At 36.8% G+C, this 26,850-nt stretch overlaps 1 pseudogene; it reads left to right on the plus strand.

Annotated features, from left to right (window-relative positions):
- The first annotated feature begins 5,133 nt into the window (after nt 1-5,133).
- LOC113930434 overlaps nt 5,134-26,850 on the plus strand; it is a 91,419-nt pseudogene continuing 69,702 nt past the window's right edge.

Genomic DNA, 26,850 nt, shown 5'->3' on the forward strand with positions numbered 1-26,850 from the left:
AAAAAAAATGTATTCCTTACAACTAAAAGATTTTAGAAATGGAGGCAGCCAGAATTAATGTAAAATAAACAAGCAAGGAAAATTGACCAAATACTAAGTACTAATGTGATACTTATTTTGTAGAGCAAAATGTTTTGAATTGTTTTCATTGTTTTCATCCCTTCACATTACTGCTTAAGTATATAGAGAAATGGTACATTAAATCTTTGGAGTTTTCCCTTTTTATTTTAGTTCTATTTCCTGCTATATACTTTTTTTCTTTTTGAAATATGAGTCTATGATTTTAATATTAAAAAAAGAGTAACTTCTACATTGTTTAGTCATTCAAATAATAAAATAGTAAAGGCTAACAATTATTTTCATCTTTTAATGTGATTATAACAAGAAAAAATAGTAGCATTTTAAATAAGTTTTTAAAATGACCTGTAATTGAAATAACATTATCTTTGTCTCAGTTATACAACATATTGATTTGGTATGTGTATATATTGTACAATAATCACCACAAAAAATCTAGTTAATGCCCATCACAGTAAATAGAGTTTGTGTGTGTGTGTGTGTGTGTGTGTGTGTGTGTGTGTGTGTGTGTGTGTGATAACTTGTAAGATTTAATCTCCTAGCAACTTTCAAATATAGAATAGAGTATTATTAACTACACTTACCATGCTGTGCAGTATATACACAAAATTTATTTATTTTGTAACTGGAATTTTATACTTTTTGACCATCTTCATCCATTTTGTCCACCTACTACCACTCCACCTCTGGCAATCACCAAACTGTTCTTTGTATCTTCATTCAGGTTGTTTTTATTTTGTTTTTTTTTTGTGTGTTTTGTTTTGTGTGTGTTTAGATTCCACATATAAGTGAAATCATATATCATCTATCTGAATTACTTAGCGTAATTCCTTCAAGGTCCATTTATGTTGTCACAAGTGGCAAGATTTCCTTCTTTTTTATGGTTGAATAACATTTGAGTGCACTACTTATATAATATTTTTAAAATATATTATTAAAGTATAGTTGACACACAATGTTAACTTAGTTTCAGGTGTACAACATGGTGATTCCACAATTATGCACATTATACAGTGATCATTATGTGTACCTACCATCTGTCACCATACAATATTATTACAATATCATTGAATACATTCCTTATGCTGTACAATCCTTCCCCATGACATTTATTTTATAACTGGAAGTTTGTATTTCTTAATCCACTTCGCCTATTTTTGTTTTTTTTGCTTGTTGGATTTGTTTTTTAGATTCTGCATAAGTAAAATAATATGGTATTTGTCTTTGTCTGAGTTATTTCATGTAGTACAATTCCTGCTAGGTATATCTGTGTTGTCACAAATAACAAGACCTCATTTTTAATGGCTGAGTAATATTCCATTGCATATATAAAATACATCTATGATCTCAAATTTTGTTTTTGTTGAGGCCTGCTTTGTGAACTAATATGTGATCTGTTATAGAGAATGCCCCATCTGCACTTGAAAAGAATATGTATTCTGATGTTTTAGGATGGAATGATCTGAATATATCTGTTAAGTCCATCTGGTCCAGTGTATCATTCAAAGCCATTGTTTCCATCTTGATTTTCTGTTTGAGGCTCTATCCATCGATGCAAGTGGAGTGTTAAAGTCCCTTACTATTATTGTATTATTATCGGTGAGTTCCTTTATGTTTGTTATTGTTTCACATATTCAGATGTTCCCATGTTGAGGGCATAAATATTTATAATTGTTTATCTTGTAGTCCCCTTCTATTATGATATAGCGCCATTCTGACACCTTATGTCTTTTGATTGGAATGTTTAGTCAATTTATCTTCAGAGTAATTTTGATAGACGTGTATTTAGTGCTATTTATTACCTGTTTTGTTGTTATTTCTGGAGATTTTCTCTGTTCCTTTCTTGTCTTTGTTACTTTTGGTATTCCCTTTCCACTCAAATAGTCCCCTTTTATATTGTTTGCAGTGCTGTTTTAGTGGTCATGAACTCCTTTAGTTTTTGTTTGTCTGGGAAACTCTTTATTTCTCCTTCAATTCTGAATGATGGCCTTGCTGGAGAGAGGATTCTTAGCTACAGATTTTGCCCATTCATCACGTTGAATATTGCATGCCACTCTCTTCTGGTTTGCCAAGTTTCTGCTGAGAAATCTCCATCTAACATTATGGGTTTTCCCTTGTAAGATAGGGACTTCTTTTGTCTTGCTGCTTTTAAGTTTTTTTTCATCACTATATCTTCAAATTTAATTACAATAGGTTTTGGTGGTGACCAACTTTTTTTTTTTTTTTGAATGGAAGTTCTCTGTGCCTCCTCCATCTAATGTCTCTTTTTTCCATTCTTTTCTCAAGCCCAGTGAATATCCTTATGATTGTTGCTTTAAATTCTCCATCAGACATGTTACTTATATCTTTTCACTTACATCTCTGGTTGTGGTCTTCTCTTTGTGTTTTATTTGGGAGTAATTCCTCTGTCTTGACATTTTTTCCTAGATCTGTGCCTTCTTCTCTGTGTTAGATAAGCCAGCTATATTTCCTGCTCCAGAAAGTAATGACTTTATGAAAAAGAGTTCATGTAGTGTCCAGGGTCTGGTGCTTCATGGAGTGTCTCAAGTGTATAATGTGTGCATTTTGTTGTTGTGTTTTGGCTGCTTTATCCTTCAGGACAATCTTCTGCAGAGTCTTTCCTTGCCTGCAGTGGGCAATGTTTGGTCCTTGGCCAGAATGTGGTGAGTTTTAACTAGGTGTGCTGTGGTCTGTTTGTTAAATTGGACCTGATAATACTTCCACTAGAACTAAAGCCCTGCTGAACTTTGTGGTTGGGAGTTGTTGTGTGGGCAGGGGTTTGTGCTGGTCTTCTGGGAGAGGAGCTCACTGGGCCAGGACTGAGGCAAGTTTGACAGAGAAGGGCAGTCCTGTCATAGCAGACGGGTGTGGGACTTGGTGTAAGTAAGTTAGACAGCCAGTGTTTATACTAATCTGCTTTCTGCAAGTGGCTATTTGTTTATACTGAGGGGAAATGGAGGGAAATTTTGCTGGTCATCTCCTTTGTCCCCAGAGAGGGGTCTCCATGAATGCTGCCTCTCAGGGATATGCTCTAAGAAGAGGGAATAAGCCTCCCCACCCCTGGTGTGCCTCAGGCAGTCTTCAAATCACTGTTTTCATGCAGTCTTCCCCCAGGTTGTTTGCCTACCTTTTTTCCAGGAGCAGGGCAGTGCTCTCAGGGCTCTATCTCAGCCAAGCCCAGTGACCTTTAAAACTCCAGGCTTTAAGCTCTGCTGCTTATATGAAGTCATTAAATCACCCCTTCTTGTTTTCAAAGACAATGGCTTGGGGAAATATTCTCCTTGTGCATTCCCTTGTGTGCTCTACTCTCTTGCACCCTTCTCTGTGACCAAGGCTCTCTCCCCTCTGTAGCACTCACCATCTGTTTCTCCCCTAAAACATGTCTCTGAACTTCTTAACTTCCTTGATGTGGCCTCTTCTTTCCCTTTATTTGTGGAGTTTGTTCTGTCAGTTTATTTATTCTTTTTTATATTTTCTGTCTCTCTGTTGTAGTTCTCACTGAGCTCATCCACTCTTCTCTCAAGTCTGGTGACTGTCTTTATCACCATTACTTTCAACTATTTATCAAATACATTGTTTATCTCCATTTTATTTAGTTACATTTCTGATTTTTTTTTCTTGGTTATTTGTTTGGAGCATATTCCTCTATTTCCTCATTTTGGTTGATTTTCTGTGTTTGTTTCTATGAATTAGGTCAAAGAGATATTTCTTCTAGCTTTGAAGGAGTTGTCTTGTGCTGGAATGTCCCCTCTATAGCCCCTGTATAGCCTGCATATACCTGGTGGCTTTGGCTGGCTGTATCTTTAGTGGGTCTGATCTGGGTGTACCAGAGCAGTCTTCACCAGGGCTGCCGTGGTGGAATAGCTGACATTAAGGCAGGCATAGACCAGGGGGTCCTGGGTCACTTCACACAAGAGTCACTCTCATGAAATGGCTGAAACCAAAGAAACCTTCAGCCATAGTGGTTGTGGGACCCCCCTTTGCAGGTGTCATGCTGGTAGGATAGCCTGAACTGAAGCAAGAATAGTCTAATTGTACCCAGAGCACTTTGTACAGGGGACACCATTGTGGGATGGCTGGAGCAGAAGTGAGCATGAGCCAGGGGCTCCCTATGCAATCTGTATAGGGACATCATTTGTGGGATGGCAGGAGTCAAAGTAGGCATAGGGCAGGTACTCCCAATATTCTCTGTTCAGGGAGCACCCTAGTGGGGTGCCTGAATTTTAAGAGAGTGTGAGACAGGAATCTCAGGGCTCTACACAGGGAAGGCCTTAGCATTATAACTGGAGCTGAAGTGGATATGAGTTAGGATGTCCTGTGGTGTTCCATATATTGGGTGTCCTTGTGGATCATGTGATTTATGCAGATTTTTCAAGAGAGAATTAATAAACTAAGAACTTTTATGTGAAAAAATTAAAAAAATAAAGTATGTTCAAGTCTAGGGTCCTGAGGTTTTTGTGCTGTATCACCTTGGTGAGATGGCTAGAGCTATAGTGGGATTGTCTTGCTGTATCCTAGTATGCACCACAATGGGACAGATTTGGTTGGATGGATAAAGCTCAGACAGGGGCGGGTGGGGGGTCACCTTCAGGGGATTGTTGGTGATAACATGAGTTGTGGGCCTAAGACTCACTATGACAGCTACATGGCTCAGACACCTATACCCTGTTCCTCTATGTGCTATCAAGTTGGAAAGGAATATAGGTAATAGTGATTTCCAGTCCCTCTGATTTGGACAACATTCCAGCATCTCCTCTGATATTTGGAAGATGCTCTAGGGCTGTTTCCTTTATACTTTAGTTTTTCCTTTAAACCACAGCTCTTTCTTCTGTTCCCCGGGTTTGCTAGAGCTGGTATGGCTTAGGGGCCCTGGGTTCACTGAAGGAGCAGGCTGGCTAGGGTATCTATATCCTGCTGCAGTCTGCGCTATCATGGTGGAGGGGGAACATGAACAATGGTTTTGCTGTCCCTCCAATCCCAGTGAACATTCCCACAGGACTCCTGCCATTTTGTAGAGGGGTTAGTTCCTTTAATTTCTAGTTGCCCTTTTGAACCATGACTTTTTCTCTACGCTCCAGGGTCAAGGAATTTGCTCCCAGTCCCTCAATACTATCCTTTCCCATTGCAGCTGGAGGACATGGTTCCCATGGTAACCATGTCTCTGTCTCTCCTGCCATTCGCTATGTGGCCCCTCTATCTTTTGTTGTGCACAAGTCAGCCATTGGTTCTTTTTCAGGAGGAGTTCCTCCATATGTAGGAGTAGATTTGGTGTTTCCCTGGACAAGGTGAGTTCAAAGTCTTCCTACATCTCCATATTAGGCCTTCTCTCCTCTCAGGTTCACATATATTTTTTTACCAATTAATTCTTAGATGGATACTTAAGTTGCTTTCATGTCTTGGCTATTGTAATAATGCTGCAATTAGCATGAGGGTGAAGATATCCTTTTGAGTTGGTAACTTCTTTTACTTTGGATACAACTCAGAAATGGAATTGCTGGACCATATGGTAGTTTTTATTTTTAAATTTTTGAGGAAATTTCATACTGTTGTCCAGAGTGGCACCAATTAGCATTCCCACCAACAGTGTACAAGTGTTCCCTTTTCTGCATATCCTTGCCTACCATTATCATCTCTTGTCTTCAATAATAGCTATTGTTAACAGATGTGAGATGATACCTCATTGTGTTTCTGATTTACACTTTCAAGATAAATACTAATGTTGAGCATCTTTTCATGTACTTGTTGGCTATCTGTAGGTCTTCTTTGGAAAAATGCCTATTCAGATCCCCATCCATTATTTAATTGGATTGTTTTTGTTTGTTTTGCTGATGAGTTTTAATATAAGATTTGCAAATACTTTCTCCCATTTGGTAACTTGCCTTTTCCTTTTTCTAATTGTTTCCTTTGCTGTATAGAAGTTTTTAGTTTGATGTAGTCCCAGTTGCTGATTTTTGTTTTTGTGGCCTTCAATTTTGTGTCAAATCCAAAATATCATCACCAAGACTGATGTCAAAGGGCTTACCACATTTGTTTTCTTCTAGAAAGGTTGTGGTTTCAGGCCTTATATTCAAGCTTTTCATCCAGTTTAATTTTTGTGTATGTTGTAAGGTGTTGACCCTGTTTTATTATTTTGCATGTGGCTCTTCAGTTTATTAAGACACTGTTCTTTCCCCCTTGTATTTTCTTTGCTCCTTTACTCCTTTATTTTAAATTGATTGGCCATGTGTGTGTGAGTTTATTTCTGGGCATTTTATTATTTTCCATTAAATCTATGTGTCTGTTTTTTATGCCAGTGCCATACGGTTTTTATTACTATAGATTTGTAATATTGTTTAAAATCAGGGAGCTTGATGCCTTCAGTTTTGTCCTTCTAACTCTAGATTTCTTTTATTATCCAGATCTTTTGTGGTTCCACACAAATTTGGGATTTTTATTCTATTTCTGTGAACAATACCACTGGATTTTCATAGCAAATTTATTGAATCTATAGATGTCTTTGTATGGTATGGACATTTTAAGAATAGTATTTCTTTTTATACATGAGCATGAAGTATCTTTTCATTTATTTGAATCTTCATTTTTTTTTCATCAGTGTCTTATAATTTTCTGTGTAAAGATATTTCACCTTCCTGGTTAAATTTATTCCTAGCTATGCTATCATTTTTGATGTAACTATAAATGAGATTGTTTTCTTAATCTCTCTTTGTGATGGTTTGTTGTTGGTATATAGAAACACAACTGATATTTTTGTTAGTTGATTTTGCATCCTTCAACTTTACTGAGTTTATTAGTTCTAACAGATTTTGGTGGAGTTTTAGGGTTTTGTTCTATATATAATATCATGCCATCTGCAAATACTCACAGTTTTATTTCTTCCTTTACAATTTGGAAGACCTTTATTTCTGTCTTGCATAATTGCTCTGGCTAGGACTTCCAAAATTATGTTGAATAAAAGTGGGGAGAGTGGGCATCCTTGACTTCTTCCTAATCTTAGAAGAAGAGCTTTCAGAGTTTCATCATTGAGTATGATGTTGGTATGGGCTTGTCATATATAGTCTTTTTTTTTATAATTATTATGTTATGTTAATCACCATACATTACATCATTAGTTTTTGATGTAGTGTTCCATGATTCATTGTTTGCATATAACACCCAGTGCTCCATGCAGAACGTGCCCTCTTTAATACCCATCACCAGGCTAACCTGTCCCCCCACCCCCTCCCCTCTAGAACCCTCAGTTTGTTTCTCACAGTCCATAGGTTCTCATGGTTGTCATATATAGTCTTAATTATGTTGAAATACATTTCATCTATACATATTTTTCTGAGAGTTTTAATCATAAATAGATATTGAATTTTGTCAAATACTTTTATTACATTTATTGAGATAATTATACTATTTTTAGTTTTTACTTTGTTCATGTGGTACATCGCACTGATTGATTTGCTGATGTTGAACCATCCTTGAATTCCTGCCTACACCCACTTGATCACAATATATGATCTTTTTAATATATACTTGAATTTTGTTTGCTAATAGTTCATTAATGGTTTTTGCCTCTGTGTTCATCAGGCATATTGGCCTGCACTTTTTTTTTTTTTCTTGAGGTATCCTTGTCTTGTTTTAGTATCAGGGTAATGCTGGTTTTGTAAAATGAGTTTGGAAGTGCTTTCTCTTTGATTTTTTTCAAAGAGTTTGAGGATTAGTATTAATTCTTCTTTAAATGTGTGGTAGAGGGGCGCTTGGGTGGTACAGTCATTTAAGCAGCTGACTTTTGTTTTATGCTCATGTCATGATCTCAGGGTCATGAGATGGAGCCCCACATCAGGTTCCAAGCTCAGCATGGGGTTTGCTTGAGATTTTCTTTCCCTCTCCCTCTGCCCCTCCTGCTCATGCACTCTCTCTTTCTCTCAAATAATCTTTAAATAAATAAATAAATAATAGTAGAATTCGCCAGAGAAGCCATCTTGTCCTTAAATATTTTTTCTTGTTGTTGGGAGATTTTTGGTTACTAATTCCATCTCCTTACTAGTAATTGGTCTGTTCAGACATTCTGTTTATTCATGATTTAGTCATTAGGTTGTATGTATCTAGGAATGTATCCATTTCTTCTGGCATATAATTGTTCTTAGTAGTCTCATATATCCTTTGTTTTTCTATGGCATCAGGTGTAATGTTTCCTCTCTCAATTTTTTTTTATTTATTTAAGTTTTCTTTTTCTCTTAGAATACCTAAATGTTTTTCTAATTTGGTTATATTTCTCAAAAACCAGCTTTTGGTTTTATTGATCTTTCTTTATTGTCTTTTAAGCTCCAATTCATTTCTTTCTTTCTTTCTTCTTTCTTTTACTCTTTTTTTTCTTTGAGAGAGAGAGTGTGAGCAGGGGGAGGGGCAAAGAGAAAGGGAGAGAGAATTTTAAGCAGGCCCCATGCTCAAAATGGAGCCCAATGCAGGGATTGATTTCACGATGCTGAGATCATGACCTAAGCTGAAATCAACAGTTGGACACCCAACTGAATGAGCCCCCAGAAGCCCCTGATTCATTTATTTCTGATCTTTGTTAGTCCCTTCCTTCTACTAATTCTAGACTTAGTTTGTCCTTTTTCTAGTTCTTTGATGTACACCGTTATTTTTTTATAGATCTTTCTTTTTTTCTTAATGTAGGCATTTATCACTATGAACTTTTATCTTAGAACTTCCTTTGCTGTATTCCACAACTTTTGGTATAGTGTTTTTCCATTTCAATTTACCTCAAGGTATTTTTTTTAATTTCTCTTTTGATTTCTTGCTTGACTTATTGGTAGTTCAATAGCATGTTGCTTAATCTCCACATATTTTTTTAATTTTTTCCATTTTCTTTTTATAATTGACTTTTTAGATTCATACTGCTATGATAAGAAAAGATACTTATATGATTTAACTGTTGTAAATTTATTACAATTTGTTTTGTGGTCTTACATATGATATCTCCTTGAGAATGTTACATGTTCACTTGAGAAGAATGTGTATTTTGTTGCTTTAGGATAGAATATTGTGTGTATGTCTATTAAGTCCATCTGGTCTAATATGTTGTTTAAAGCCAATGTTTTTATTGATTTTCGGTCTGAATGATCTATGTGTTGATAAATGTGGTATATTAAATTCCCCTACTATTATTGCATTGTTATATTTATTTTTCTTTTCTTGGGTCTGTTAATATTTGCTTTATATATTGAGGTGCTCCTGTTAGGTGTATAAATACTTACAAATGTTATATCCTCTTTTTAGATTGGCCCCTTTATCAATATGCACTGATATATTTTGTCTATTATTACATTCTTTGTCTTAAAGTCTATTTTGTCTGACACCCCAGCTTACTTCTAAATTCCTTTGTTTGTAAGTTATTTTAATTTTATCTACCACTAAATTTTCTGTCAATTTTTTCACTATATTTTGGTGTTTTATGATCAAATCTTAAATAAAAAACTAGGAAATGCATAAAGACCCACAGGACTTTTTTAAAGATTTTATTTATTTATGTGAGAGAGAGAGACAGCATGAGAGAGAGAGGACAAGCAGGGAGAAACAGACTCCCCAAAGAGCAGGGAACCCAATGCAGGACTTGATCCCAGGACTCTGGGATCATGACCTGAGCTGAAGGCAGACACTTAACCGACTGAGGCAACCAGGCACCCCAAAGCTTTTTTTTTTTTTAGATTTTATTTATTTGACAGAGAGCACAAGCAGAGGGAAAGAAAGAGAGAAACAGGCTCCCTGCTGAGCAAGGAGCCCAATGTGGGACTCGATCCCAGGACCCTAAGATCATGACCTGGGCTGAAGGCAGCCGCTTAAGTGACTGAACCACCCAGGCATCCCCCCAGAGCTTTTTTTTTAATTAATTAATTAATTAATTAATTTATTTATTTATTGAGAGGGAGAGAGAGAGCACACAAGCAGGGGGAAGGTCAAGCAGAAGGAGAAGCAGGCTCTCTACCGAGCAAGGAGCCCAATGTGGGACTCAGTCCCAGGACCCTGAGCAAGGAGTCCAATGTGGGACTCAGTCCCAGGACCCAGGGATCATGACAGAGCCACCCATGTGAGCCAAAGGCAGACAACTGACTGAGCCACCCAGGCATCCCCCACAGGGCTTTTTAAGATGTATATTTACTAACTCTATTATGTGGAAGATTCTGGTACCTTGCAAGAAAAATGAGATATGAAATCAGACAGACCTGATATGAGTACCAACAATTACTCCTGGTGTAACTTAGATTAAACTCACTAAGTGTAAATTTTCTCATATGTATTTGTAACACCTGTGGTAAACATTTGCACTGAATTTAAAGGATATTGGCTCAAATCTTCATTCAGGGATTCCATTATTTTTTTTTCCCCTTAGGTCCAGGTACTCTCATGTTTCTTATGTTTCTCTTAGTCAGTCCTGTTTCTGCATTCTTTCTTTAACTGAATTTGTTCAATTTTCAGATCATCTCACTTTTTGAAGTATATTGTCACTTCTCTGTGCAATGTGTCCCATGCTAGTCTGTACTGCAATTCCTATGCTTTCTAAAGTTAAAGGAGGAAAATATTTACTGAAGTGTAGCAAGCAACTTAAAATTGAATTGAAGACATTTTCATTTTTACCATTTTTTAAATAATTTCAGTCACAGGAATTCTTCACTGGACATTTTATTTTTCTCTCGGTGTCAATCTCTTTTTAAGGTTTTGTTTATTCATTTGAGAGAGAGACATAGAAAGAGAGGGCAGAGAGAGCTAAAGCAAGGGAAGCTGCATAGGGAGATGGAGAACCAGGCTCCCCATTGAGCCAGGAACATGATGTGGGTCTTGATCCCAGGACCCTGGGATCATAACCTGAGCCGAAGGCAGACGCTTAACCGTCTGAGCCACCCAGGCACCCCTGTCAGACTCTGATCTTATTGCATAGTCTCAACTCTGTCTTCACTGACTCCTTCCCTCTCTTGTGCCCTACACTCAAAATACTGTTAGGTTTTATTTTTTTTATTTTTTAGTTTTTTAAATATTTTATTTATTTATTTGACAGAGAGAGACACAGCGAGAGAGGGAACACAAGCAGGGGGAGTGGCAGAGGGAGAAGCAGGCTTCCCGTGGAGCAGGGAGCCCGATGCGGGGCTCGATCCCAGGACCCTGGGATCATGACCTGAGCCAAAGGCAGACGTCCAACGAATGAGCTACCCAGAAGCCCCAATACTGTTCAGTTTTAAAAATAAGCAAACAAAAAATATGCTTATTTTTTTCTACCCTTCTCTTTAGGGCTTAGCTTTCTACCACAAAACCTAACAAGGATTTTTCCTAAGTAAACACAGTTCTATCTGAGGGAGAAATATTGGGACCAACTGTTAAAATATTTTTTTTTTTTTACTGTGTCTGTGTAATAGTAAAATTTCATATTTATTAAGTTGTATTTTAGTTAGGATTTAATGAAATAATATATGTCTTGTAAAGCATTTAATACATTATAATTATACAAAACACAATAATTTAAAGCATCTGTAATATTAGATATTAAGGAGAAAGGGTTTAATGGAATAAAAAACTTCTGTCTTTGATGCCAATGATGGTTTGTATTTCTAACCCTTTATCCCAAATACTTCTCCAGAACTAACTTACCTTGCTAGGTCGGGTTGTGACCTCAGATACTCTAAGAGTATAAGAATAACGATAAAGTTATTTTCCCTTTTTGGAGAACAGAAAGAATCCCCTCATTTGGAAAAATTATGTCTTGTAAAGCCCCGTGAATAGACACATCTTAACATATATATTTCACACCAAAATGTTCTCACAGCTGTCCGCTTGTTATTTTCCTTTCAGCTCTTTTTAGTTCTGATTACATATAGAGGAAAAAAGCATTTAGGTGCAAATGATCTAATACACCTCTCTTTATCTATTTCTAACTCCCCTTGTGACTGGGAGGGTGAATGGAAACATCAGAAGAAGCAGGCAGGGGATGAGGTCACAAAAGTGCAGTGCTATGGTTATTGAAAAGCAAGAATTTGTATTTTTAAACAATAGGATTGCCTAGAGTGCTCACCATTTTTTGGAGATAAAAAGATTCAGTAAGTAGATTTCAGTAAAAGGCAATAAGGGCCCAATTTGTATTATATTAACTTGAATTAATAAACTATGTTTAAGTACATACAGAGTAGTTTAAAGAATTGTATGTTGAGGACTTGAAAAAATGAAAAAAAATCTGCAAACTTCTCCATTCATAAAATCCACACACTGCAAACACTTTTTTGGGAGCATCTATGGAAATCTCAAACCTAAGACAACATTGCAGGTTCCTTAAGAGACTACTAGCTAGACACTTAGGACAGACATTACTATCAGCTCATCTGGCTCTATTTACACCCAGGAAAAGAGCTAAAATGTAAATGTAAAACTACCATATGACCAGGCAATTCTAATCCTAGATATGTAAATCCAACGGATTTGAAAACAAGAATTCAAACAGACACTTGCACACCTATGTTCATAATAGCAGCTTTATTCACAATATCCAAAAGGTAGAAGCAACCGAAGTATCCATTAACAGATAAATGGATGAACAAAATATGGTATATATATCCAGTTTTAAAAAGGAATGCCATTTTGATATGTTCTATAACATGGATAATCCTGTAAAACATTGTGCTTTGTTAAATAATCCAGACATAGAAGAAAATATACTGTGTAACTCCATTTAATTGAGGTATCTAAAATGGCAAATCCATAGCATAAGAAAGTAAAATAGAGGTTTCAATGGCCTGGGAGGATTAGGGAAAAGGGAATTAATGTTGCCTTTTTCATTAAACTATATGGAACATTGTATGAAGCATACAGATATGAGAAAGGCCTTTTCCTTCTAAGAACTTGTAATCTGGTTGAAGAAATCAACAGCTATGTCAAGAATGAATTCAGATGTAAAACAGTAGATACTAAATAAGAAAAAAATCAGTTCTATGTGAATTCTGCAGAAGTAACTGTCAAGGGTGCCTGGGTGGCTCAGTTGGTTAAGCGACTGCCTTCGGCTCAGGTCATGATTCTGGAGTCCTGGGATCGAGGTCCACATCAGGCTCCCTGCTCAGCGGGGAGTCTGCTTCTCCCTCTGACCCTCCCCCCCTCATGCTCTCTCTCTCTCTCTCATTCTCTCTCTCAAATAAATAAATAAATAAAATCTTAAAAATAAAAGAAGTAACTGTCAGTACAAATGTAATAGAAGTTTGGATGTCTTCTGTGCTTTCAGTTTTTTTCTTTTTTTCCCTTCTCATATATTATCTGAATTTGGACATGACATGTGAGTTTGTCTGAGTATTGAATCTTTGGGTCTTGAAGCTTTCAGATTTTATTTTACTCAAAATATGGAGATAAATCACATTCTAGAATACTCTACATCCAGTAGGAAAGCAGTTTGATAAGCTAAACTTTTGTGTCTGTTAAGTTGGACTCTAATCTTAGTCATATATCATGCACTGTCAGATGACACAAGGTTATTAATATCACTGCCCCTTGGCTTCCTCATCTGTTCAATAATAATATCTAGCTCTCAGTTTCATTATGAATGAGATAATTTATAAGAAAATATTTAAGTGATATTTAAAAGATCTCAGTAATAGGTACTCAATGTCAGTTTCCTTCTTTTTTGGGGGGGCTTGTTCTAGCTCTTTTTTATCACTGTTTTTACCACATAATTATAAATTATTGTATTGTGTTAAAATATATATAACATAACATTTATCATTTGAATTATTTGTAAGTATATAATTCAGTAGCATTAAATATATTTCACAGTGTTTTACAACCCTCTCTACCATCTATACCCAAAAGTTTTCATCAACTTCAATAAAAACTTTATACCCATAAAACATTAATTCCCTTTTCCCTAATCCTCCCAGGCCATTGAAACCTCTATTTTACTTTCTTATGCTATGGATTTGCCATTTTAGATACCTCAATTAAATGGAGTTACACAGTATATTTTCTTCTATGTCTGGATTATTTAACAAAGCACAATGTTTTACAGGATTATCCATGTTATAGAACATATCAAAATGGCATTCCTTTTTAAAACTGGATATATATACCATATTTTGTTCATCCATTTATCTGTTAATGGATACTTCGGTTGCTTCTACCTTTTGGATATTGTGAATAAAGCTGCTATTATGAACATAGGTGTGCAAGTGTCTGTTTGAATTCTTGTTTTCAAATCCGTTGGATTTACATATCTAGGACTAGAATTGCCTGGTCATATGGTAGTTTTACATTTAATCTTTTGTCAAACTGTTTTCCACAATGGTTGCATCATTTTACATTTTACATTTCCAACAGTAATGCAAAGGTTTCCAATTTCTCCACATCCTCAATACTTATTTTTATTTTTATAGACATACTATTAGTTGTGAAGGGGTACTGTGCTGTGGTTTTGGATTGCCTTTTTCTGATGACTAATGATGTTGAAAACCTTATCATCAATAAATTTTGGAGAGGTTGTGGAGAAAGGGGAACCCTCTTACACTGTTGGTGGGAATGCAAGTTGTACAGCCACTTTGGAAAAAATTGTGGAGGTGCCTCAAAAATTTAAAAATAGAGCTACCCTATGACCCAGCAATTGTACTACTGGGTATTTACCCCAAAGGCACAGATGTAGTGAAAAAAAGGGCCATATGCACCCCAAAGTTCCTAGCAGCAATGTCTGCAATAGCCAAACTGTGGAAAGAGCCAAGATACCCTTCAACAGATGAATGAGTAAAGAAGATGTGGTCCATATATACAAAGGAATATTACTCAGCCATCAGAAAGGATGAATACCCAAATTTTACATCAACATGGATGGGACTGGAGGTGATTATGTTAAGTGAAATAAGTCAAGCAGAGAAAGTCAATTATCATATAGTTTCAGTTATTTGTGGAACATAAGGAATAGCATGGAGGACACTAGGAGAAGGAAGGGAAAAATGAGGGGGAGGAATCGGAGGGAGAGATGAACGATAAGAGACTATGGACGCTGAGAAACAAACAGGGTTTTAGAGGGGAGGGGGGAGGGGGGATTGGTTAGCCCGGTGATGGGTATTCAGGAGGGCACGTACTGCATGGAGCACTGGGTGTTATACGAAAACAATGGATCGTGGATCACCACATCAAAAACTAAAGATGTATAGTATGGTGACTAACATAACAATAAAATTAAAAAAAAAACTTTTCAAATGTTTGCTGGCGATTTGTATATTGCCTGTGGAGAAATGTTTATTTAAATCTTTGGCCCATTTTTTAATTAGACTGTTTATTGTTGTTGTTGAGTTTTAATAATTTAAAAATATTTAGGATATTAATCCCTTATCAAGTGTATATTTGCTAATAGATACTCACATTGTGTAAGTTGTATTTATACTTTCTATTTTATGCATTAATTTTATTTTTTAAATATTGATTTTAGTTTCACTTATTTTTTAATTTAATTTAATTTATGTTAGTCACCATACAGTACATCATTAGTTTTGTTTTTTTAATAATTTTTATTGTTATGTTAATCACCATACATTACATCATTTGTTTTTGATGTAGTGTTCCAAGATTCATTGTTTTCATATAACACCCAGTGCTCCATGCAGGACGTGTCCTCCTTAATACCCATCACCAACCTAACCCATCCCCCCCACCTGCCTCCACTCCAAAACCTTCAGTTTGTTTCTCAGAGTCCATAGTCTCTTACGGTTCGTCTCACCTTCTCATTCCTCCTCTTCATCTCTCCCTTCCTTCTCCTAATATCTTCCATGTTATTCCTTATGTTCCAAAAATAACTGAAACTATATGATAATTGACTTTCTCTGCTTGACTTATTTCACTTAGCATAATCTCTTCCAGTCCCATCCATGTCAGTGCAAAAGTTGGGTATTCATCCTTTCTGATGGCTGAGTAATATTCCATTGTATATATGGACCACACCTTCTTTATCCATTCATCTTTTGAAGGCCATCTCGGCTCTTTCCACAGTTTGGCTATTGCGGACATTGCTGCTAGGAACTTTGGGGTGCATATGACCCTTCTTTTCACTACATCTGGGTCTGTGGGGTAAATACCCAGGAGTGCAATTGCTGGGTCATAGGGTAGCTCTATTTTTAAATTTTTGAGGAACCTCAAAACTGTTTTCCAAAGAGCCTGTTCCAACTTGCATTCTGACAGTGGAAGAGGGTTCCCCTTTCTCCACAACCTCTCCAACATTTGTTGTTTCATGCTTTGTCCATTTTTGCCATTCTAACTGTTGTAAGGTGGTATCTCAATGTGGTTTTGATTTGAATTTCCCTGCTGGCTAATGATGATGAACATTTTTTCATGTGTCTGGTAGCCATTTGTACGTCTTCTTCAGAGAAGTGTCTTTTCATGACTTCTGTCCATTTTTTTACTTGATTATTTGTTTTTTTGAGTGTTGAGTTGGAGAAGTTCTTTATAGATCTTGGATACCAGCCCTTTATCTGTAGTGTCATTTGCAAATATCTTTCCCCATTCTGTGGGTAGCCTCTTTGTTTTGTTGACTGTTTCCTTTGCTGTGCAGAAGCTTTTTATCTTGATGAAATCCCAAAAGTTCATTTTTGCTTTGGTTTCACTAGCTTTTGGAGATGTCTCTTGAAAGAATTTGCTGTGGCCGATGTCAAAGAGGTTACTGCCTATGTTCTCCTCGAGGATTTTGATGGATTTCTGTCTCACATTGAGGTCCTTCATCCATTTTCAGTTTATCTTTGTGTATGCTGTTTCATTCTTCTTCATGTGGCTGTCCCATTTTCCCAACACCATTTATTGAAGAGACTGTTTTTTTTTTCTATTGCATGTTTTTTCCTGCTTTGTCGAATATTATTTGACCATAGAGTTGAGAGTCCATATCTGGGTTCTCTATTCTGTTCCATTGGTCTATATGTCTGTTTTTGTGCCAGTACCATGCTGTCTTGGTGATCACAGCTTTGTAATTTAGCTTGAAATCGGGCAATATGATCCCCCCAGCTTTGTTTTTCTTTTTCAACATTTCCTTGGCAATTCGGGGTCTTTTCTGATTCCATACAAATTTTAGGATTGTTTGTTGCAGCACTTCGAAATATGTCTTTGGAATTTTGATCAGGATGGCACTGAAGGTATAGATTGCTCTGGGTAGCACAGACATTTTAACAATGTTTCTTCTTCCTATCCATGAGCATGGAATATTTTTCCATCTTTTTGTGTCTTCAATTTCTTTCGTGAGTGTTCTGTAGTTCCTAGAGTAAAAATCATTTACCTCTTGGTTAGGTTTATTCTAAGGTATCTTATGGTTTTTGGTGTTATTGTAAATGGAATCGTTTCTTTAATTTCTCTTTCTACAGTTGCATTGTTAGTGTATAAGAAAGCAACTGATTTTTGTTCATTGATTTTGTATCCTGCCACATTACTGAATTGGTTCATTCTCATTGGTTTCCATAAATCTTTTAAGTTCTTCTTTGATATCTTGGTTGACCCAAACATTCTTGAGCACAGTGATCTTTAGCTTCAAGTGCATGAATTTCTGCCAATTTTTTTCTTGTGATTGAGTTCCAGTTTTAAGGCATTATGGTCTGAGAATATGCAGGGAATAACCGCAACCTTTTCGTATCAGTTGAGACCTGATTTGTGCCCAGTCTGTGGTCTATTCTGGAGAAAGTTCCATGTGCGCTCAAGAAGAATGAGTATTCTGTTGTTTTAGGGTGGGATGTTCTGTATATATCTTTGAGGTCCATCTGGTCGAGTGTGTCATTTAAGGCTCTTGTTTCTTTGTTGATTTTCTGCTTAGATGATCTGTTTATTGCTGAGAGTGGAGTATTGAGGTCTCCTACAATTAACATATTGTTATCAATATGACTGTCTTTTGGTTAACTGTTGGCTTATGTAGATGGCTGCTCCCATGTTGGGAGCATAGATATTTACAGTTGTTAGATCTTCTTGTTGGATAGACCCTTTAAGAATGATACAGTGTCCTTCTGTGCTTCTAACTACAGTCTTTAGTTTAAAATCTAATTTATCTGATATAAGAATTGTTAACCCAGCTTTCTTTTGAGGGCCATTGGCATGGAAGATGGATCTCCATCCCTTCACTTTCAGTCTGGATGTATCTTTATGTTCAAAATGAGACTCTTGTAGACAGCATATGGATGGGTTTTGTCTTTTTATCCAATCTGCAACCCTGTGCCATTTTATGGGAGCATTTAGGCTGTTCACATTGAGAGTGATTATTGAAAGATATGAATTAATTGTCATAATGTTGCCTGTGAAGACCTTGTTTCTATAGGTTGTCTCTGTAAATTTCTGTTCTATATCACTCTTGGGGTCTTTCTCCTTTTATAGAACCCCCCCCCTTAATATTTCTTGCAGGTCCAGCTTAGTGGTTATATATTCTTTCAGTTTCTCCCAGTCTTGGAAGCTCTGCATCTCTCCATGCATTCTAAATGACAGCCTTGCTGGGTAAAGAATTCTTGGCTGCATGTTCTTCTCATTTAGTACCCTGAATATGTCTTGCCTACTCTTTCTGGCTTGCCAGGTCTCTGTGAATAAGTCTGACGTTATTCTGATGTTCCTCCCTCTGTACGTAAGGAATCTCTTCCTCCTAACTGCCTTTAAGATGGTTTCCTTGGTTCTAAGATTTGTGAGTTTTACTATTACATGCCAGGGCTTTGGCCTGCTTTCCTTGAACTTGGGAGGGGTCTTCTCTGCCTCTAGGACATGAATGTTTGTTTCATTACCCAGATTAGGGAAGTTCTCAGGTACAATTTGCTCAAATATATCTTCTAGTCCTCTCTCTCTCTCTCTACTCCCTCAGAGATCCCAATAATTCTGACATTGGAATGTTTCTTGGTGTCACTTATTTCTCTGAATCTCTTTTCATGAATTTTGAGTTGTTTTTCCCTGGCCTTCTCTTTTTCCTTTTTGTCTATCAATTGATCTTCTAGATCACTAATTTGTTCTTCTGCCTGGTTTACCCTAGCCATTAGATTATCTAGATTAGACAGGATCTCATTGATAGCATTTTACATTCTGCCAGTTCAGCTTTCATTTCTGTCCTTAGAGATTTTATGTTGCCATTAATCGATTTCTCCATTTTAGCTATTGTCTTCACAATTGCTACCCTGAATTGCATTTCCAACATCTTTGTTATATCTGTATCCATTTATAAATCTGTGGCAGAAGTAACTGTCTCTGAGTCTTTCCCATTTTGGTGGTTCTTCCTCCTAGTCATTCTCGTGAGGTGTGGTTGTGGGAATGTACAGAGTCCATATTATTGACCAGAACCCAAGCAAGTTGTACCTGTTTTATAGGGACCTTAATGTTTCAGGCCGCTTGCTCTTCCAGCCTGTCTTCTGTGGGAGGGGCCTGCTGTGCTGTTACTCAGGCAACCCTGGTTGGGCCAAGTTGCCCTGCCTCCTGTGGTGGAGGGATAGACTCAGTGAAAAATGGTTTTGGGGGCTTTTGTTCTCTGGTGGATTTCCCTGGTGCCTTTCAACATCTCTTCTGAGGATCAGAGCAGAAGAGATCAGTTCCAACCCTCTGCCTTAGAACAGAGAGATTGCAGTCTGTTCTTCAGGGAGCTCTCCAGGCTACACTATCTCTGTTTCTGTCTGTACTGCTATAAAGTACAGTGTCCTGGGTTGTGTACCTTTCAGCATCACTCCCAGTCCTTACCTCCATGTGGGGCACTTCTCTGCCCTTTGTGCTTCTGAAACCACCAGCCGCCCCCAGTTCACATGCTCAGCCCTGCCACTCCAGGTTTCAGTCTGGGAGCGCTGCTCTAAAGTCCTTTCCCTGTCACTACCAGTCTGCGAGTCTGTGCCTGGTCCCCAGCGTGGGAGGCTTTTGTGCTCCTGTGTTATTTCACATTCCCGGTGCCAGAGCTTATGGCAGCTCCCTCCCCCTTCCCTATATCTTCCAATATGTGCCCATGGATTCATGGATCCCGGCTTCATACCTCAAAACAAACCACATGTGATATTCTGTTTGTAGAGATCCAGATCTATCTTCTTACATCTCAGGCTTATTTCATGGGTGTTCAAAGTGGTCTGGTAGATATCCAGCTCAATTCCAGGGACCAGTTGAAAGAGGGTCCCCTACTCCTCCACCATCTTTTCCTGAACCTCCTCTTAATTCCAGTTAATTAGCATACAGTGTAATATTAGTGTAAGTTGTACAATGTAGTGATTCAACATTTCCATACATCAACCAGTGCTCATCAGAAAAAGTGCAGAAAAAGTCCATCTCCTATTTAACCCATCCCCACACCTACCTCCCCTCTGGTAACCATCAATTTCTTCTCTTCAGGAGACTATCTTGATTTGCCTCTCACTCTCTTTTTTTTTTTTCCCCTTTTCTCATTTGTTTTGTATCTTAATTTCCATATAGGAGTCAAATCATATGATATGTGTCTTTCTCTGACTGACATATTTCACTTAACATTATACTATCTAGCTTCATCCAGGACATTACAAATGGCAAGATTTCATTCTGTTTTATTGCTGAATAATAGTCCATTTTATATGTCACCAAATCTTCTTTGTGTATTCAACTATCAGTGGACATTTGGGTTGTTTAAATATCTTGGCTATAGTAAATAATACTGCAATAAAGATAGGGGTGTATGGATCCCTTTGAATTAATGTTTTTGTATTCTTTGGGTAAATATTCAGTAGTGCAATTGCTAGATCATAGGGTAGTGCCATTTTTAATTTTTGAGGAATCTCCACTCTGTTTTCCAGAGTGGCTGCACCAGTTTTCATTCCCATCAAAAGTGCATGAGGGTTCCTTTTTCCTGCATCTTCAACAACAGCTCTTGTTTCCTGTGTTGTTGATTTTAGCCATTCTGACAGGTATGAGGTGATATCTTCCCATTTTAGTTCTGATCTGTTTTTCCTGATAATAAGTGATGTTGAGCATCATTTCCTCTATTTTTTGGCCATCTGTGTGTCTTTGGAGAAATGTCTGTTCATGTCTTCTGCCTATTTTTAAATTGGATTATTTGTTTTTGGGTATTGAGTTTTATAATTTCTTTATTTTGTATACTAACACATCATCAGATATATCATTTGCAAATATCTTCTCCAATTCTATAAGCTGCCTTTTAGTTTTGTTGATGGTTTCCTTTTCTATACAGAAATTTTATTTTCATGTGCTCCCAATAGTTTTTTTTTTTGCTTTTCTTTCCCTACCTCAGGAGACCTATCTAGAAAAAAGTTGCTATGGTCAATGTTAAAGAGGTTACTGCTTGTGTGCTTGAGGATTTTAATGGGTTGATATCTCATTTAAGTCTTTAATATATTTTGAATTTATTTTGGTGTATGGTGTAAGAAAATGGTCTAGTTTCATTCTTCTGCATGTTGCTCTCCAATTTTCCCAACACCATTTGTTGAAGAGACTGTCCTTTTCCCATTGGACATTGTTTCTTGCTTTGTCAAAAAATAATTGACCATATAGTTGTGGGTTTATTTCTGGTTGTTTATTCTATTCCATTGATCCATGTGTCTATTTTTGTGACAGTTGATACTGTTTGATTGCTACTGCTTTGTAATATAACTTAAAGTCCAGAATCGTGATTCCTCTGCCTTTGCTTTTCTTTTTCAAGACTGCTTTGGCTATACAGTGTCTCCACTGTTTCCATGAAATTTGAGTATTGTTTGCTCTAGCTCTGTGAAAAATGATGGTGGTGATTTGATAGGGATTCCATTAAATGTGTAGATTATTCTGGGTAGTATAGACATTTTAAAAATATCTGTTCTTCCAATCCATGAACATGGAATGTCTTTCCATGTCTTTGTGTCCACTTCAATATCATGCATCACTTATATTTTTCAGAGTACAGGTCTTTTACCTCTTTGGTTAGTTTCATTCTTAGGTATCTTATTATTTTTGGTGCAATTGTAAGTGAGATTATATTCTTTTTTTAAAGATTTTATTTATTTATTCATGAGAGACAGAGAGAGAGAGAGAGAGAGAGAGAGAGAGAGGCAGAGGGAGAAGCAGGCTCCCAAGGAGCAGAGAGCCCGATGGGTGACTTGATCCCAGGACGCTGGAATCATGACCTGAGCCGAAGCCGAAGGCAGACACTTAACCATCTGAGCCACCCAGGTGCCCCAGTGAGATTGTATTCTTAATTTCTCTTTCTGCTGCTTCATTATTGGTGTATAAAAATGCAACAGATTTTTGTACATTGATTTTGTATCCTGTGAATTTACTGAATTCATTTATCATCTCTAGAAGTTTTTTTGTGTGTGGAATATGTCAGGTTTTCTATATAGAGAATCATGTCATCTGCAAATACTGAAAGTTTGACTTTTTCCTTACTGATTTGAATGTTTTTAATTTCTTTTTATTGTCTGATTGCTGTGGCTCGGACTTTTTTTTGAATAAAAGTTGTTAGAGTGGACATTCTTGTCTTGTTGCTAACCTTAGGGGAAATCTATGTTTTTGCTCACTGAGGATGATATTAGCTGTGGGTTTTTTATATTGTGACCTTTATTATGTTGAGTCATGTTTCCTCAATCCTTACTTTATTGATGGTTTTTGTTTCATAAATAGATGTTTTACTTTGTCAAATGATTTTTCTGTGTTTACTCAAATGATCATATGGTTCTTATCCTTAATTTTACTGATGTGATATATCACAAATGATTTGTGAATACTGAACCAGACTTGCAATCCAGGAATAAATACCACTTGATGGTGGTGAATGTTTCTTTTTTTTTTTTTAAATTCAATTAATTAACATATACTGTATTACTGGTTTCAGACATAGAGGTGAGTGATTCATCAGTCTTATATAATACCCAGTACTCATTACATCACATGCCCTCCTTATTGTCTATCACCCAGATACCCCATCCCCCCACCTCCCTGCATTCCAGCAACCCTCAGTTTGTTTCCTATGATTGAGAGTCTTTTATGGTTTGTTTCCCTCACTGATTTCATCTTGTTTTATTTTTTCTCTCTTCCCCTATGATCTTCTATTTTGTTTCTTTTGTTCCACATGAGTGAGATCATATCATAATTGTTTATCTATGATTGACTTATTTCACTTAGCATAATAACCTCTACTTCCATCCATGTTGTTGCCAATAACAAGATTTTTTTTGATGACTGAGTAGTATTCATATATATATATATATGTTCTATATATCTATCTAAATCTATATCTATATACATATATAAAACATATATATATCACATCTTCTTTATCCATTCATCTACTGAAGGACATCTGGGCTCTTTCCATAGTTTGGCTATTCTGGACATTGTTGCTATAAACATTGGGGGCAGGTGCCCCTTCGGATCACATTTGTATCTTTAGGATAAATACCCAGTAGTACAATTGCTGGGTCATAGTGTTACTCTATTTTCAACTTTTTAGGAACCTCCATACTATTTTCCAGAGTGGCTGTACCAGCTTGCATTCTCACCAACAGTATAAGAGAGTTCTCCATTCTCCACATCCTCAACATCTGTCGTTTCCTGACTTGTTAATTTTAGCCATTTTAAATGGTGTGAGGTGTTAACTCACTGTGGGTTTGATTTGCATTTCCCTGAAGCCAAGGGATGATGAGCATTTTTCATCTTTCTGTTGGCCATTTGTAGGTCTTCTTTGGACAGATGTCTGTTCATGTCTTCTGCCCATTTTTTGACTGGATGATTTGTTCTGTGGGTGTTGATTTTGATAAGTTCTTTATAGATTTTGGATACTAGCCCTTTATCTGATATGTCATTTGCAAATATCTTCTCCCATTCTGTCAGTTGTCTTCTGGTTTTGTCAACATTTCCTTTGTTGTGGAAAAGATTTTTATCTTGATGAAGTCCCAATAGTTCATTTTTGCCTTTGTTTCCCTTGCTTTTGGAGATATGTCAAGCAAGAAGTTGCTGTGGCCGAGGTCACAGAGGTTGCTGATGGTGTTCTCTAGGATTTTGATGGATTCTCATTCTCACATTTAGGTCTTTCATCCATTTTGAGTCTATTTTTGTGTATGGTGTAAGGAAATGGCCCCGTGTCATTCTCCTGTGTGTGGCTCTCCAATTTTTCCAAGATCAATTGTTGAAGAGACTGTCTTTTTTTTCCTCCCTTTGGATATTCTTTCCTAATTTGTCAAAGATTAGTTGACCATAGAGTTGGAGATCCTTTTCTGGGTTCTCTATTTTGTACCATTGATCTATGTGTCTTTTTGTACCAGTACCATACTGTCTTGATGATGACAGCTTTGTAATAGAATGTGAAGCCTGGAATTGTGATGCCACTAGTTTTGGTTTTCTTTTTCAACATTCCTTTGGCTATTCAGGGTCTTTTCTGGTTCCATACAAACTTTAGGATTATTTGTTCCAGCTCTGTGAAAAAAGTTGTTGTTATTTTGATAAGGATTGCATTGTATGTGTAGATTGCTCTAGGTAGCATTGACATCTTCACAGTATTTGTTCTTCCAATCCATAAGCATGAAAAGGTTTCCCATTCTTTTTGTCTTCCTCAATTTCTTTCCTGAATGTTGTATAGTTTTCTAAGTATAGATACTTTGTCTCTTTGGTTAGGTTTATTCATAGGTATCCTATGGTTTTGGGTGCAAGTGTAAATGGGATTGACTCCTTAATTTCTTTTTCTTCTATCTCATTGTTAGTGTATAGAAATGCAACGGATTTCTGTCGACCTCTGAGAGTCGGGGACCTGGGGCGGCGAAGGAACTGAGAAAAAGAGATGACAGTATAGCGAGGGACAGGGGACCCCAAGCAAACAGCCTGAGGTGCCAAGGTTTATTTTCCATACTCTTATATACCTTCTACAGTGATACAGATCTATAATGATTTACAGCAGGGGCATAGTAAGGCACATTCCTCCATGTACCCAGGATTAGTCAAGCACGTAAGAATCTTTAAAACAGAATAAAGGGACAAAGAAGGGAGTGTCCAGTGTGCTGTTTACAGGACAAGGGAACAAAGAGGGGAGTGCACAGTGTGCTGTTTACAGCTGGCTTCCTATCTACAAAACATCTTCTGCTGCGTACTTTAGAATTGACCACACACGTCCCAAGGGCATTTCACTCTGATCCTTTCCGGTTATTCTTAACCCTGCAATCTCGAGTTTTCTCAGAAATTTGGAGTCTGAGCGAACATGCACCAGTGGTCTTTGTGGCGTTCTGTTTCCCACAATTTCTGTGCATTGATACTATACTGTACCAGTTTGTGTAATTCCTGCATGAGTTCTAATAATTTTGGGGTGGAGTCTTTTGGGTTTTCCACATAGAGTATCATGTCATCTGCAAAGAATGAGAGTTTGACTTCTTTGCTGATTGGGAATGGCTTTTATTTCTTTTTGTTGTCTGATTGCTGAGGCTAGGACTTCTAGTAGTATGCTAAACATCAGTGGTAATAGTGGACATCCCTGCCAAGTTCCTGACCTTAGAGGAAAAGCTCTCAATTTTTTCCCCATTGAGATTGATATTCACTGTGAGCTTTTTGTATATTGCATTCATGATATTGAGGTATGTTCCCTCTATGCCTACACCGTGAAGAGTTTTAATCATGAAAGGATACTATACTTTGTCAAATGCTTTTTCTGCATCTATTGAGAGGATCCTATCCTCTCTTTTTTTTTATTTATATAGTGTATCACATTGATTGATTTGCAGATGATGAACCACACTTGCAACCCAGGAATAAAACCCACTTGGTCATGGTGAATAATTCTTTTAATGTACTGTTGGATCCTATTGGCTGATATTTTGGTGAGAATTTTTGCATCCACATTCATCAGGGATTTTGGTCTGTAACTCTTTATTTTGGTGGGGTCTTTGTCTATTTTTGGAATCAAGGTAATGCTGGTCTCATAGAAAGAGTTTGGAAGTTTTCTTTCCATTTTCATTTTTTGAAGCAGCTTCAGAAGAAAAGGTATTATTTCTTCTTTAAATGTTTGATAGAATTCCCCAGGGAAGCCATTCAGCCCTGGACTCTTGTTTGTTGGGAGATTTTTGATTACTGCTTCAATATCCTTGCTGGTTATGGGTCTGTTCAGGCTTTTTATTTCTTCCTGTTTCAGTTTTGGTAGTTTATACATCTCTAGAAAGACAACCATTTCTTCCAGATTGCCTAATCTGTTGGCATATAGTTGCTCATAATATGTTCTTACACTTGTTTGTATTTCTTCAGTGTTGGTTGTGATCTCTCCTCTTTCATTCGTGAATTTATTTATTTGTGTCCTTTCTCTTTTCTTTTTGGTAAGTCTGGCCAGAGGTTTATCAATCTTATTAATTCTTTCAAAGAATCAACTCCTAGTTTCATTGAGTGGTTCTGCTGGTTTTTGTTTTGTTTTGTTTTTGATTTTTGTTTGTTTCTATTTCATTGATTTCTGCTCTAATCATTATTATTTTTCTTCTTCTGCTTTGTTTAGGCTTTATTTACTGTTCTTTCTCTGGCTCCTTTATGTGTAATGTTAAGTTGTATATTTGAGACCTTTCTTGTTTCTTGAGAAAGGCTTGTAGTGTTATATACTTCCCTCTTATGACCACCTTTGCTGCATCCAAAAGGTTTTGAACAGTTGTATTTTCATTTTCATTTGTTTCAATGATTTTTTAAAAATTCGTTAATTTCCTGGTTGACCCATTCATTCTTAAGTAGGATGTTTGCTTGAGACTAATGTGTATTATGTTGCTTTAAGATGGAATGATCTGAATATATCTGTGAAGACTATTTGATTCAGCGTGTTGTTGGAATCCCTTGTTTCTTTGTTGATCTTCTGCTTAGATGACCTGTATATTGCAGTGAATG

This window comes from Zalophus californianus, chromosome X (assembly GCF_009762305.2).
Source record: "Zalophus californianus isolate mZalCal1 chromosome X, mZalCal1.pri.v2, whole genome shotgun sequence".
NCBI classification, from domain to species: Eukaryota; Metazoa; Chordata; class Mammalia; order Carnivora; family Otariidae; genus Zalophus; species Zalophus californianus.